We start from the raw sequence: 15,701 nt of genomic DNA on the forward strand, positions 1-15,701 counted from the left end.
GCAGTCTGTCTTCATTTGCTGCTATGTTTTGTTTAGAATCAAAACTCACGGACTGCGATCTGTCTGCTTTATGTGTTTATGAAGCTCCATATATGTCTCGGGAGTTGTTTGAACAGTAATATTAAGTAAATAGAAGGTAGTTTGGGCTGAAATGCTATAAAATATATACTTCAAAGTCCTGTAAGGTTCTTGATTAAGTATATATTTGATTTGGGACTGCACCTGTGTGTGAAATCAGATGACAGAGGTCCAGGTGAGCTCTCAAACTGGAAGCCAGATGTGTTGTGAAGCTGTTTTCATTCTTATTAAGCCCCTGGTGCAATCTGAAAGGATAGTCTTTCCCAGACTTCTGTGGTACAAGCCTGGAGTTTTCAATAAAAGTAGAGAAATGAAAGTACAGATTAGAGCATCTGCTTTTTTTTTTTGCTGAGATAAGTGACAGTTGTTGATAAACTGGGTCATCTGAAAAGTGTCTGGAGGTGGGATTCATGTTACTGAACTTTAGAAGTCTGGGGGTAGGTGTCTACACCAGAGCTGCTCCCCTGAGGACTTTGTTGCCCTAATTTTGGTACCTGCTTGAGGGTGGGATGAATCATGCCCTGCAAAGCACCTCAGCTGGCTGACTACAAAGGAAGCCTAGCTCAGCGGTTGGCAACTGCATTGGGGGAAGCCTGCATTTGGAGTAGACAAATCCCGAATCGGAGGTTTTTATGCACAACAAGCTGGTTGATACTGTGAAGGAAAATTTTGTTCCTTTCACAGCAGGATGGAGGTGATGGGATCTCTGGGAAATACAGCATATTGGTTTTTCCTAGGATGCTTTTGCTTCTCTGGAGTTGGTCCTGGAAATGGTACTAAGGAGAACTATGCAAGGTAGAGCTTATTTTTCTAGGCTTGTATTTAAGAGTATCATAAAACCTGGCAGAGGGCATATCTTCATGGGCAGGTACAGGCTAACTTCTACCCAGAAGTCAAATAGCTGCATTAGCACACCTAGCCAAGAAGCCATCCTGGAGAGCAGAGAAGACCTGAGCTCTGTCTGTACATGTCCACACAGGCATGATCTGAAGCAGTTGTCTAAGAAGGATGGCAAAAACCTACTGCTGGAATTGAGAAAGGTCTGGATCCATCTTCTCTGAGGTACATACAAAAGGTTACACACAGTGAAATACCGGGCAACCAGAGGTGCCCTTGATGTAGCCTGAGCAGCTACATTACAGGAAATGTTTTAGTGATGAGGGAGTACGAGTAGTTAGGGATGGAAGGGCTATGGAAATAGCAGAGAAGCAATCTTGGAGAAACTGTCATGATTCATAATAGCTGGGCATTACAGGGTAGCCAGAGTCAGAGCAGTCCAAGCAGGTACAAAGCCAGCATCAAGCCCCAAGCCTCTCTGTCTCACTGTTGTTCACAAAAGCAAGCGGGGAGCTGAGGCACATGAGACACTCTGGGACACTTCTGGCAGCGTGTTCGTGGCACAAAATCGCTGTTGTGTGATCTAGCTAGCAGCAGCGACCGTTCACAGCCTGCCCACACAACCATGCCTTCAGCTGCTACGTGACCTGGCAGTGCAGAGCGTTCACATGACTGAGGGATGAACTATGGCCTCAGAAGATGCAAACAGAATATAACATGTGATATCGAGCTGTTTATAGCAAGGTGTTACTAGTTGCCTTGAAGCAAAATCTTTGCTCCATAGTAAGCTCCTCGCACAGTGAAAGGGGAGGAAAAAAATAGATGAGGCCTAGTCGGAAGGTAAGAAATGTGGGCTGAGACGTTCTCTAATTGCAAAATGGAGGGTCTGCAATCACAGACAGCCTCTGTACACATGAGAAAAAGAAAGCCAACAGACAGAAATGGTTACGTGTGTCATCATGAGAAAAAGCAGAACTGACAGAAGGGGGAGACTTAGTAACTGTGAGCAAGAAAATATTCTGCTGTCATTTGTTTCTACTTTTTTTTTTTTTTTTCTTTCTGGGAAATAGGACTTTGTGGGCATACTTTGTAAATAGGATCTCACCAAAGAATCTCTCTGATGTTGTCATTAATTTTTTCCTCCTTCCATAAACAAGCCTAATAGAAACTAGCTCTAATAGCGCGGTAGAATGTGCCCTCAGGAAAAAAAAAAAAAAAAAAAAAAGAAAAAAAAAAGACAAGTTGCTTGAAGAGAAAAATCTTGGAAATATGATTTGTGGCACAGTTTTTATTTAGATCCGGATGTAGGATAAGATATATCCATATTTGGCTCGAACTCTTGACATGAGATTTAGAAGAGAAAAAAAAAGGGGCCCCATCTGAACTGAGGACCCAAGAAAACTTAGGTTCCAGGCATATCCACATAAGACTTTCCAAGATAAATTAACAGCAGGCCAATTTGTAGATATTCAGCTGGACTTCTTTCTACGGACAGAGATGTGAAAGAAGGCTAAGAACACTTCACACAGCTGTGTGATTTGCCGGGGAAGTGAACCTCCATTTGTAGCAGCCCACCAGGAGAGCAAGCAGACAAAAAGGTAGAATTCAATTGCTAGGAACCCTATTAATCAAGATTTGCTTCTGGTAGGCATCAAAGACAAAAGGCAATTATAGGTTGGTCTATGATATTTTTCAGCTCTGGGAAACATTGTTATATTTGATTTAGAAAACAAGAGGATAACGCAGAAATTCGGGAAGACTGTTCAGCTAATTGCTGTTGTGGTGATCAAAAAAAACTGGCTAGAAAAGGGTTGCCATCTCTTTAAAGCTGGCCAGGAGAGAGACTCACAGCAGCCTAGGGAAAGGTCCTTGGAACCAAGATGCTGAAGTTCAGCTCTTGTGTCCAAAGGTGGCTTTGGGTCTGGGAATTGGGCAAGAACAGAGGACATTTGTCTACTGAACAGGCAGTAACGCTATGAAATGCACAGCTGTGACAGACAGCAGTTATATATAGTCATTTCTTAGAGCTGTTAGCAGTCAAGAGAGCACTGTTCTTCAGGGCCTTGAGTTCCTGCCTGCATCTTAGACTGTGGAAGACAACAGAGTCAGTGCGAAAGAGAGGGAAGGGTGTTTAAAGTTCCCTGATAAAGCTTCAAGCTGGGAAGAACTTTTTATTAATCTGTTATTCAATGTGAGTGCTGCTTATTGGCGCACAGATGAAACACCTAAGATTTGGCGGGGCAGGGGGAATCCTGAAAGCTCTGCTTTCTCCCAGGGTATGCAGTTCATTTCTGCACATAATTGAAAATTGGCCATGACATCTGCTGTATCTGTCAGACGCTAGCACAGACACTGACAATTAGCAAACTTTCTCATGCAGTAGCTGAACACGCTGGTCGTTACCACAGCTGAGATTAGAACCAGGAACCACATGCTTCAGAGAAGCAACTCCACCACTGTGTGATGTATGAACCAAGAGGAGGCTTCTTTCTAACCTTGCCAGTGCTCAGCTCGCTGAAGACGAACTTCAACTATTTTCTCACATTCAGAAATCCCCATGTTCTTGTAGGAAGTGGGAGGTCTAGACAAATGAAAGATTTTAGGCACTCCTATTTGGGGAGCACCCGAGGGAAGGGCTGTTTGAGTAATTTGTTTGTACAGTGCCTAAAATAAAGGGGCCCTGATCTGTAGTGTTAAGGGAATAGGAATAATAACAACAACAGTAGTCTTTCCTTTTTCAGTGGGGGCTCCTTACAGGATGAACGTAGAATGCAGTGGGCTGGACTTAGCCTGCAACAGACTTGTAAAATTGTTTTTCTTTTTATTCTTTTTATTATTATTTTTAAGCTCTGTGTGGATAGACTCTTTCTGACATCTGAATATGACTTATGCTCTATCGATGTGAAAAGTGAGGAGGAATGTGGGAGCTGGCTCTGCCTTTGGGTATAGGCAGATAGGTTTCTATTGAAGACAGAGGGTTGGACAAATGCATCCAAGTATGGAATTTGAAGTACCAAAATTACATCCTGTGAGTTCTGAGTACACAGTGACCACACTACAGGTTGTTGATTTCCAGACCTGTTTTATAACTGGTGGCTTTCTCCATATGACAGACAGGAGATAGCCCTTCTCTGACAGCCCTGGCTTTGTACAAATGCTTTATCTTCAGAGGATGCCCGCATGTCATGGGGCATTTACTGAGATGTGAAGGCACTGACTTGAATAAGAGCTGAGCACTCAGTGTTCCCAGCTCAGCCTGGCTCCCCTCTGGTAGATTTGAGGCACAGAGAGGGAGGGAATTGAGCTGTTCGGATCTTCCTTTTTGTTCAGATATAACTGCACAGAAAAGTAAATGAGTGCTTTCAAACTGAGTGCTCTCTCTCCTCAGTAATGAAGATGCTGGTATGTGCATTGCTGTGTTCTCCTCCTTTAGCCTGTTAGCAGTTCATGCTACAGTGGAACTGCTCCCTGCTGAATTTCACTTGAGAGGCAGCTGCTCTTCATGGGGCAGGGTCACCAGCAGTAGAAGCTATCAAAGTGAGCTGGACTTTGGGGGGTTACAAGTTGCTTTTGACATGTTGCTTTGATCACATCCTCTTCATCAAAGTTCCTGGGTAATGGCCTTATAAACACCTTGCCTCAGGGGCTTGCGGAGCCCCATCTTCATCTTTTATGGTAGGTGGTAGGTGGTACTGTGAGCTAATGCTAAGAGAAGCTGCTCAACTAAGATGTTGGAAAGGTCAGTGCTGCCTTCAGCAAGGAAAAGTTGCTTTATCCTCATCCTTGCTGTACCCTGATCCTTGCTGTTTTACCCTGCAGTTTATTGAGTGCTGATTCCACAGAGGACTTCTCTTGTTTTTTTTTTTTCCGATTGTTCTGTCACTGAATTGTGTAATTAATGACTTTAATATGGCAATCATAACGTGAGGCAGTAACAGAGACACTCTGACAACCAAAACAAGTGAAAACCCATGTAAGATTAATGCTCTTGTTCTTTCTCCCATGGTAAAATGTCAGTATTTTAGGAGAGAAAATGTTTTCAGCTGTGCACAGAAGGGTTTTTATTTAAGTGACCACAATTTCAGAGTTTCCATTGTGTTCTCATTCTCCCTCTCTCTTTCTTTATGAACATGCTAGTATCATTTATTTAAAATTCTCCCTGTTTTCATTGGAATGTAGTTAATTGACTTGGAAGGAGTATAATCTCTTGAAGAAAAACATGCTTACCATGTAAATAGCTCCCTCTGAAAAGGTTTGCGAAAAAGCAGATTATGTACAAATTCTTAGAATGCTCAGTTGTGCCAAACACTGTTGAATTTGTTTGTATTGGTCAAGTTCTGGTACCAAAATATGACATTTGTATGATTATCCACGTTGTTTATTAACTAATGTATAGCTGTAATAGTCTAATTACTAATGATCTTAGTATGGCCATGTAAGCTGTTCACAGCAATAGCACAAACCACATGCAATTTGGCTGGTTTCAAGTTTAAGCAGGGAAGTAAAAATTACTGGGTTTCATGCAGAACTGTTTGGCCCATGAACCTTTCATCAAATCTGCAAGAATAACTTATTTGTTTTTGGTTCCCCCCTCCCCTTCTCCCTACACACACCCCTATATTATGGAAAAGCTTAAATGAATGCTGTGTTTTTGTTATGTAACTTCAGGCCAGTGGCTGAAAATCGGCCGTATGATAGGTTTCCTGGTTGCTGATTGACCCAAACCAATGTCTTTGTGTATATATAGGCAGAGCAATGTATCTCACTGTTGTGGGCCATCCATCGTGAAATGCTGAGAAAGTCCTCGATTATGTCCCAGGTGGGACACAGCTACCTCAGCTTCGGTGTAAATGTTTGGATTCAAAATTTAGCTCCCCTGCTGAGTTGCCACAGAGGCAGCTGAACTCTGTGGTCATCTGCCTCTCCGATAAGAAAGCATTTAAGATGTCATTTGGAGCTGTGTCTGGGGCTCAGCATCAGCAAAGTTAGCCAAACTGGGCAGGAAGGGTGAGGGGACAGCGCGGGTTTATATGCCTGTGTCAGCAGGGAAGGTCAGTGCCATGCCAGCTTCGTGCTGGCACCAAGCTGGAGGGACCTGAGCCAGTCCTACGAGGCATTTCTACGTGTTGGATCAGAGCTGTGCTGGCAGTAGGGAGACCTGCTCTGCCCTTGGATGTGCGAGGAAGGTGCAGTCCCATGCTCAGTGGTGGCATGGGGCTGGGACTGGCACCGGCTTGCACTTCTCTGGCTTGGGCAGAGCTAACAATCAGTCACTTTCTGCATTCGACAGTACAGACATGTCCTGTAAGCCCCCAGCCCAGCTGTTCAGGCCATAATTAGAAGAGAGGAACCTGGCTGCAAGCTGTAATATTACCGTATATTGAATAGGAAGACCAGGCACAGGCAGAGGTATGTATGGCAGCAGCCTATGTGGGATGAAGGAGAGGGCAAAACCGCCCCGCTCTCTTCTTTGTCAGCCTTGGAAAGTCTGGGCATGGATGCTGCTGCTGCTCTCCAGGGAGGAGTCTGGGTTTTGGGGACCATGACAACTGCCCATTTGTCTTCCTCGGAAGCAGGACCAGCAAACCCTGAATTTCCACTAGCACTGCCACTTTATCTGCCCCTTACCTCTGCATGTTCCTTAGTTTTGGGGCAGCAAAATTCAGTTTTGCTGATACTGCTGAACTTTTAGCTGGCCTTGGGAGGGAGAGGACTTTTCTGAAAACTGCTGATGGCATCTGAGTGCTGGGGAGGGACAAGGCTGAGACATACCCGTGTTTTTGGCATTTTCCATGGCTGGCTCAGCAAACTGCACTTTGTGGCTCTTGCTTGAAGGCGTGCTGCTCTCATGCCTCGTTGTGGGAACTGAGGCCCCTGTATCTTGGATGCTGTGAATTCCCCATGGCAACCCAGCATCTAAAAATTAGGCATGGCCTCACAAAATGTAGCAATGCCCTGGAAAACCTCACTCTAAGACAAAGAATAATGGACAAAGGCAGGTCAGGGAAAGAAATTCATGGTGTTGGACTTACTCAACTTTGACAGATACACGGTCATTCCAGTTTTTGTTCTCTGTTTCTTCAAAACAGGTTTACTCTACCGTTGTTTGAAGATTTCATTACTTTTAAGCAACAGCGTAGCCTCAGGGAAATGAATGGATGGCTCAGAAGGGGAAGTTTGTCGAAAGGGATGGCTGGGGGGGGAAATGAGAACACTGGTGCTTCGTTTCTCACAGATCAGGGGTGTATTTAGCTGAATTCTGCAGCTCCGCTGTCCAAAAGTACACAAACAAACATGTTTTATTCACACACAGAATTACTGTTTTTGTGCACTTAGGGAGGGAGGCAGGCAGGGAGTGGCCGGACAGAGAAGGGCTTTTTGTTCTCATTTTGCCTTTGGCAAACGCTCCACCACTTGACTCCAGCAGTGTTTGGAGAAGAGCTGAGATTCTCTGCTGAAAGGTGCAGAGCGCTGGGGTGCTGCAGCCAGTCCTGCAGGCACGAAGCTGGCATGTCTGCAGTGTGGGCCTAGCCGTGTTGCAGGCAGATTGCGACTGCTTTCTGCCTGAATTAAGGTTTTCCAAAAACGAAAGGTGCCACCAAAAAAAAAAGACTTTTTTTTTTTTCCCTTCTCCAAGCAGCAACATTTCTAAACAAATCATTTTTAACCTGCTCGAGAAAAGGCAAATTAATCCTACATGTTCTCAGTCCATTGCCTTCCACCATCCGTCATTCAGGAGAACGATAGATTTTCGGTTTATAACCCAGTCAGTGTTTGTTCACGATTCCCTCTAATTTTCTTGAAGTACTTTCTGGATCTTTGGTTCTTTACAATTGCTCAGCACAGGGAAAAGGAGGGGAGTGAGTCAGTTTCCAGATACCTGGTGGGATTTGTAAGCGTGGAAGAAATAGAAAGCTGTTGCTGATACATCAGGCAACCATACAACCTGCTGCTTCAGAAGCAGTCTCTCCTACCATTTATCAGCCACGTGTCCAAGCCACCCCCAGCCTCCTGTGCTGGAGTCTTCATGCTGTTCCAGTTTTGAGACCCCTACTACTTTGCAGTGGAGGTGCTGATTTGCAAGTGTCGTATAGGGAAGGTAAAATGTCCTTTTGTGGATCCCCTTAAAGCCAGGTGGGAAGGCTTCTGTCCACAGACAAACCTCTCAACAGGCTTTGCAAACCAGAGTTTGAAAACTGCAGACCTGCACCAAAAACACTCAGAGTGCAATGTGTTACAGAGCAGCATCATGTCTGGCCAAATGGACCATCAGCATTCCCAATTCCTGCAGTAGTAGGGTTTTGACATGGTAAAAAATACCCAGATTGTACTGAGAAGGGGACAGCCTCTGTTGGGACAGAGGAATGGAGGATAACCCAAAGATTTCTGCTTTCTGGGGAGAAAAATCCTTACTGACCTCAAGTCTAGGCATTGGGAGCAGATGTGCTAGGTATGCTGACCAAGCATCACTGAGGTGGACTTCACCTGTCACCCAATCCTAACATGAGCAGGTCACTGTGAGGATGAGCTGAATGGACAGAGGGGAGCATTTGAGAAAGGGACGTAAGCAGAAATGGCAGAGGATAAGGGGGACAGAGACTGAGGGCATAATGCTGATGTTTTCTTACAGAGCAGTGGGAACCAGGCCTGGGGAGAAAGATGGGGATAGCCGAGCTAGCCAGGTTTTTATGGGGACTGTGAGGTTGCTGTGGAGGGAGAACTTGGGAGAGCTCCTGGGACCCAAATTTGAGTTCAGCAATATGCTCAAGATTATTTATTAGTAGTATTACAGGCATGCCCCGGAGTCGTAGGCTGGGACCAGAACTCCTCTGTGCTAGCTGTTGTCTTTTGCTTCCAGAACTAACAAATCATGAGGGCAGCCTTTTCTACTGCACAGTAATTGTGCGCCTCTCTCCTTCAAAATCCAGTTTCCATGTGAATCATTTTGAATGTACCTAATATTTTATTATTAGGTATTTGGAAGCAGGCAAAACAAAAAAAAAATAGCAGTATCTTGACTTGGCTTTTCTCTTAACGCACTACTGAGAATGTGACTTATGTTTGTTATTGATGTACAACAAGGCACTAGGAGTCTGTGCAGCCTGACTTTAATGAACCATTTTTTGTGCACATCTGTAACACTGTACTGGCATGCTGGGACGCCGTGCCACAGCATGAGGAAGAGGAGGTCAGACAGGAGGAAGAGGGATGGACTGGCCAGGCAACTGCCAGCGAGGTCTGAAGTTTTCCAGAGAGAAAGGGTGTTAGCATGGGTCCAGCTCCATCCTCAGACTGCTAAGTTCTGGCTTTTGTAACAGGAACCTGTAGGTGGGCTGTGACAAAACACTTAAAGTTTGGGTTTGTGAGATAACTGGAGTGCGAAGAAACCTTCACAGACGTGGTTACCAGCTCATCATGTGCTCTGGAACTTTCCAACTGCTCCACCTGGTTTTTCTCCTCCCTGGGCTTCACTTGTGTGCTATAGTCTGGAGAGGTAGGACCATCACCCTCTTGTAGGAAAGGGTTGAACTGAACCTGGGGTAAGACATCAGGCCAGACAGTGGGCAATGCCTGATTTGTCCTTGTCCAATGATAAGAAAGCAGGTCGATGCTACCAGCATCCCTTCCAGTTGTTCATCTTAGTCATAGTCACCAATTTTTATGTTCACTTTTTTTTTTTTTTTTTTTTTTTGTGACAATCACAGGGAGACACTGCTTTTTGGGATGGCTTATTCCAGCTGCTCCTTGGCAAAAACTCTTCTCTGAGAAGGAAGGAGCCTGGTCTTGCCAGATCGTTCTGAATCAAGGACACACTGGTCTATGGGGAGTGCCAGCAAGGCAAAGTGTCTACCTACCACTTACAGTACAAGGCTGAAGTTGATAAAAACACTGAGATGCTTCTCTTGTTCTTGTTCTCCCTAGATTTATGCTGTTGGATATCCCCAGCACAAGGTGTTGGACTAGATGGACTTGTGCTCTGAGCTAGTGTGGGCTGTTCTTAGATTCTCCCAATTTTCTTCTGTACTTTTAAGTACAATACTGCACCAAATCTTTATTAATCATTAAAATATTCAGAGTAGAAATGCCTATGAAAGAAGCTAATTGTTATTATCACAGTGACAGAGCTCTGAAACATCAGTGGCAGTCAGTTTCTGCTCTTCTAGTCTCTGTTTGAGCATATAGGATGCGTATGGCTTGCAAAAAAAATATAAAAATATAAAAATAAAAGGAGAAACTCAACCACATTTGTTGCTGGTGTGCAATCAAAATTTCATCTGGTGCCAGCCTTGTGGGACTGGAATTGGCTTCTCCTAAAGGAGGATAACTTCCCCTGATGCTCAACTGAGTGAGAAAGAGAAGGTGGAGCATCTTGCAAAGGTGCACAGGTTCTTTGGGGACCCCAAGTTCACTGTCCCCTATCAAGAGAGACTCTCTTGTCTACCTCCTGTGGACCCTCACATGGTCCTGGAGGACGCCGTGCAGCTGGACACCATGTGGGGCTGCTGCAGGTGGCCATAGCAGGCGGTGAGCAGGCACTGGGGAGCTTGCCTGGGCATTGGAGGGCTGCAGCTGTGCCCATGCAGAGCTCCATGGGGGTTAATGTGGTGAGCAGAGCAGGCAGCCACCTGGGGTGCCAGCTGGGTGGGGAAGCAGCAAAATGGCTATTCTGTGCTGTATGTGCCTGTGCCTAAACCCTGAGAGGTGAGGTGTGAGCTGGATTATGAGGAGTGGGTGGTTCCTGCTTCAGGGCAGAAGGGGGAGGGTGAGGACACAGAGGACACCCTCCCTTCTGCTCTCTGGCAATGTCAGATCTCATCCCCTTGGCAGCAGCAGGAAGAGCTTGTTGGAGAGCGTTATTGCTCAATCCTTGTGCCTACAGCCTGGGAGCTTGTCCACGCTTTCCCACAGGAAAGCCATAGGTTCTTCCGGCTCTCTGGAACAAGAACAAGTAAGTCTTCATTCCTGCGGGTGCAACATTCGCTTTTGCCCATTGTGCTGGGAGGCCTTGAGTGTTTAATGCCCAACTAGGCATCTCTGTAGTGCAGACAGAGCTTGAAGAGAATCTGTGAAATCTGCAGGCCTTCTGCAGGCAGAAATCCCAGGCTTGGGTTAACAGGTCCCTGCTGTGGACCTCAGCACCCATCCCAGGTCCCTTGGTACCGACCAGCCTCAACAGCATCCCAGTAACAGAAATTTCATGGCTCCATAAAGGTCTGGAAGCCTGTGCCGGCACAGTGAGACGCAGGTTCCCCTGTGATGAAATCCCTCTTCTGCTAAAGGCTGCCATTTGCTAAGTGAAGAGAAACTGCAGCGATGCAAGTGAGAAGAAGCATGTTCCCCGTGCCTTCTGGAGGTGCTATGCCCTGACTGTGCCAGGCTAGCGGGCAAGTGTGTCAACCAGAGTGTGTGCTGAAGGGCTTTGCTGAACTCCTGCTTGGTCTTACGCCGAGGTGTAAAAAAATTCCGTATGCCTAAGTGCTTTTCTGAAGCTGAGCCTCAGATGCCACAAACTTATCGGTCGGGAAGTGGCATGTTTTTCTTGCTAGGGATGTGCTGTGTCCCTCGCAGTGTGAAGTTTTAAAGCTCCATAATTCCTCTAATAGGCCTAATGCAATAGGGTAGGCTGTGCTCTTGAAGCATGTACGTGATTCCCCTGAAAGCTAATGGAAAGTATATGCAAGTTCAGTAGCTGGCCTAGACTCTAAAGTCAGCTTCTTCATATCAGCCTAGTGAAGTATTTTATTCTGTCTTGCTGATTGGTTTGCAAAGTACAAGCCAGCTTGGCTTCACTCAGAAAAGACTGTCCCCAAATTATGATTTATAATAATCTAGATTTATTTCATTTCATCTTTAAATTCATGTCAAATCAGAGGAGGGTGGTAGTAAAAAACAAACATTTTTCTGAAACAATAACAAGGACATCGTTATGATAATTGCAACATAATTTACTCCATCAATCACATAGTTGTGTGGGTTTTCTTCTTTTTTTTCCAAAAAAAAAGAGGATAAATGGTTAGAAAGTCATGCAAAAACAAAACAAAATAAACAAACAAACAAAAAAATCCTCATGAATTTTTAGCCAAATGTTTGTCTGTTGTTAATTATAAGAATCTGAATTTGCTGGCTGACTTACGGCTATCTTTCCACAGAGAATAGCAAACCATATGCCCCTTAACTAGTACTAACCTGCCAAAGTTATGTTTTTTGCTAAAAGCAATGTGGAGTGGTTAGTGCACTCACTGCATCTGTTTTGCAGATTAAGAGAGAGGAGCACAAAGAAAACTATTGTACTCCTGCTTTTTTATTGGCATGTCAAATAATAGCCAGGAGGAATATCACAATGGTTAAAAACTGAGATGAAAGTGATGGAAACCTGGGAAGATCATTTTTGTTAAGTAAGCATACTAATTATAAGTCTATTAGATCAGGTAGCAAAGTCAAGAGAATATGGGACTCTTAGATTCATTTTAGTGTTTTCTCTAGTCTGATTTTGTACCTTGATGAAATTCCTAGGAAAAGCTATATATATATGCACAACTGAATGTATGTTAAGTTCCAGCCCTTGAATTTGTGGCCCTTACAAAGACCAAGAGCATAGTTTTTGCAAATTTTGTTGCTTCACTAGTTCCTCAGCTGCCTTGTATAAGGCTATTGGCTTGACCTTTAATCTGTAACAAAATTATTGCGAGAAATTTTACTGTCTCACTAAGAAATATTTCTTAGCCTGTTAAATTTGACCAAGGGGGAAATTGCAACATCACTTAAAAAAATAAAATAAAAATCTGTTAACTTCATTTTCTAAAACTGCTGCTAAGCATCATCAGTTCATGACAACCCACAGAGAACAGCCCTGGAATCGACACCTGCACCTCTATTCATGTGAATGATCTTCCCTCATGTATCAATGACACAGAAGAGCTCTGCCTGTTCGAACAGTGAGATCTGCAGGACTCAGTGTGGGTCCCCACTCTTACACCAGGCCAGTCTTTATTTTGCACAAGCAGCTCTATGAAAGCCAACGGTCTCCTCAGGTAAATGAGCTCTTCACAGAAATGAAGGGCTGTACCTTTGTCTTGTCCAGGGACAGACCCTGTGTACGTGCCAACAGTTCTGCTAATCCAAATTTCAATCAGTAATGTTTTGCTAAAAACTGAATTCCACTCTTGATTAGTAATCAGTCTTCTTTTCTAGGCAACCAACACTGGTCTGCTTTTAAGCTTTTTTGCATCTTGGACTCTTCTATCCTCCCATGCAAGTTAGGGGAATGCTTATCCATTTGTGTACTTTAACCATTCAGACATACTGATCCTTACAGTTCAGCTTGTGGTAATGTGCATGGTTGGATGTTTTTTTCAAGCTTGTATCAGTGAAAGGAGAGTGAAAACTACATTTTGTCTGACAGGATTCAAACGAAAGGGTAGCTCTTTGACTGTAGGCATTTTCTTTATTTTAGTGTCACCTTTCTAAGATATTTGTGGACCTTCTTGTATTGATACTTAAGCGCTGCAAGAATTTATATAATTGAAATAACAGACTAAAAAGAGCTTTTCCACTTCTTGCACTTCATTGAGACAGTAAGAGGACTGGAGATACACTTTTGGAAAGCTCTTTTAATTCTAGTGAAACCCTTCTTTCCTGTTACTTGCGTCTGGATGGCAGGCCCAAAGGGTATCCTGCTTACAGATATTCTCCACACATTTCATAGAATCACAGAATGTCTTGGACTGAAAGGGACCTTAAAGATCATCTGGTTTGAACCCCCATGCTGTGGGCAGGGAAGCCACCCACCAGACCAGGTTGCTTAAAACCCCATCCAACCTGGCCTTGAACACCTCCAGGGTTGAGGTGACCACAGCTTCTCTGGACAGTCCATTCCAGTGCCTCACTACCCTCAGAGAAAACTGAGTAAACTTTCTTCTTTATATCTAATCTAAATCTACCCTCTCTTAATTTTAAATCATTATTCCTTGTCCTATCACTACACCCCCTGACAAAGAGTCCCTCCCCAGCTTTCCTGTAGGCCCCTTTAGGTATTAGAAGGCCTCTATAAAGTCTTCCCAGAGTCTTCTCTTCTCCAGGCTGCACAACCCCAACTCTTTCAGCCTGTTCTCATAGGAGAGATGCTCTAGCTCCTTGATCATCCTTGTTGCCCTCCTCTGGACTCATTCTAATATGTCCGTGATGTATTAGATATGTCATGCTGCTGCAGAAATTAGCGTTTCTCCATCTCCAACCATTAATAAATTGTCGAGGAAAAACCTGCCTTTTTTACGTTGTTTTCTCCTGGGATGAGCAGGGTGACAAGAAATTCTTTTGATGCCTCTGCAAAAAGTGGCCACTGTCCTGGGAGTCCCAACTCCCCACAGACTTTTGACTGAAGCAAGGGGATATCTGTCCTTGTCCAGTGTGCTACATCAAGCTCACATCCTTCTTCTGTGGTCTCTCATGGCCTCCCCCCTCTGGTCCTTCATGATCTCTCTGTTATAATTCCCTGTTTCCTGTAAATGCTGTGTTTTGGTTTTGAGAGGGATATTGCAGGTCAAGGGTTAGTTCTGCTGTTGTTGTTATTATTAGCTGGCAAGCATCCTCTCAAGGACCAACTTCTCAGTGTATAAACACAAACACCCCACCAAACATAACAAGAAGCCTCTCGTCCCAAAGAGTTAATACACAAAAGCAATACTAGAAACTCCAAGTGGCAACCGAAGCAACTGGCCAAAGGAGCTCAAGGTTGCACTAAGGTAGTATTAAACAATATTGAGGGTGAATGACCTTTGAATCTGTTGGTTGTTCTTAGCAGCCCGACTAAAGCAGATGCACAACCCTTTCCTGTGCTCATAAGCTCACAAGCTCTTGTGTTAGTTTACCTGTTGTTAAGAGATCATCACATTCACAAGCTCCCACGGGGGAAGTATCCTTAAACACCACTTGAGAAGATTCCCATCATTATGATAAGCATGCTTGCAGCACGCCAGGAACCTAAATGCTGTCATGTCTTAATCAAGGACTTTTTAGTTCAGAGGATGTTGGAACTGGGCCTGATTTTTTATTTTTCTTTTTAACCAGAATTTCATGCACTGACCCATGCTGAACAATTGCATTGCTGTGTCCAGGGGGCCTCAGCAAGCCCAAGAAAAGGGTCGAAGTGGGACTGTAAGTACTAGGGAGGTGGCCTGGTAAGGAGGGTAGCTTGTGCCATCCCTGCATTTACCCAGCTCCCATGGTCTGATGGGAATAATTTCATTTCCTTCTCACTCTAAGAGAAATATTGTAATACTTTGATATGTTGGTGGTGGAGCACAGAAACGTACTTTTTAAACACAGGCATGCACAAAGAGGTTAGGGAATGATTCTCTGTTTAAAAAAAAATACATAAGAATTGTGGCGGGACAAGCAAGTGGTTATTTGACCTACTAAACACAGGAAGAATTGTTTTCTCTGAGGCATCTTTTGTGTGTGTGTGGTTTCTCTGGTGTCTAATAATACCTTGTAGTAATTCACACTAATATAAGTGACTCCTTCACTAGTCTACCCATATTCATGAAATACTGTGTGAATTTATTATCTTTGAAACTTCGGTCAAGTTTTGCAAATTGGCCAATTGCTTCAAAACACATCAGTGAAAATGGGTAGTTTGTGTGAATACATAAGCTTGATTTCCTTAAAAAATCATGATAAAAACCTTGTGGAGGGGAAAAAAAAAATTCATTGTCTGTAGCAGAGCAATTGCAGCTAAAGTCATCTACCAGTTTAGAATTGGGCCTGATATAAACAGTGTTTTATGG

Source organism: Cygnus atratus, chromosome 1 (genome assembly GCF_013377495.2).
Source record: "Cygnus atratus isolate AKBS03 ecotype Queensland, Australia chromosome 1, CAtr_DNAZoo_HiC_assembly, whole genome shotgun sequence".
Classification (NCBI taxonomy): domain Eukaryota; kingdom Metazoa; phylum Chordata; class Aves; order Anseriformes; family Anatidae; genus Cygnus; species Cygnus atratus.